Source organism: Peromyscus eremicus, chromosome 1 (assembly GCF_949786415.1).
Source record: "Peromyscus eremicus chromosome 1, PerEre_H2_v1, whole genome shotgun sequence".
NCBI classification, from domain to species: domain Eukaryota; kingdom Metazoa; phylum Chordata; class Mammalia; order Rodentia; family Cricetidae; genus Peromyscus; species Peromyscus eremicus.
The window spans coordinates 164,768,990-164,769,461 of record NC_081416.1 but is presented as its reverse complement, the minus strand read 5'-3'; positions in this window follow the sequence as shown (position 1 = coordinate 164,769,461).

Sequence of the window (472 nt, the reverse complement as noted above, 5' to 3'; positions counted from 1 at the left end):
ATGAGAAGACATAGATTCATCCCCAAATCAGCCAGTCCCTTCTTCATAGAGAGAGGTGGAGGACAGGAATATTTCAAATACCAAACCAAATAATTCTCTGGGGTGGAAACATCATGCCCTACACAAAAACCCAAATCAGGGCTTCAGACTATACATTCCTAGAAACTGCCCTCACTGGGATTTGTATGTGGGTGGTTTGGGACCAGGGATCAGCCCATGGGGACTGCAAGGAGCCAGAAGCCGGATATGGACCTTTAGATGTTGTTATAGGTAAAGACCAAAGATAGGACTCTGGCCAGCAAGCCAACAAACATAATCAATGCTACCTCACCCTTCAGTCCCCACTACCTTACTCAATAGTATCTGCTGATACACTACTCCCCAGCTGTTCCCCTAAGGACACTACTCTTCCCGGACCCAATTTTTCCATTGCTTGGAGTGCTGCCACCGGCTGATCTCACCCATCTCAGAG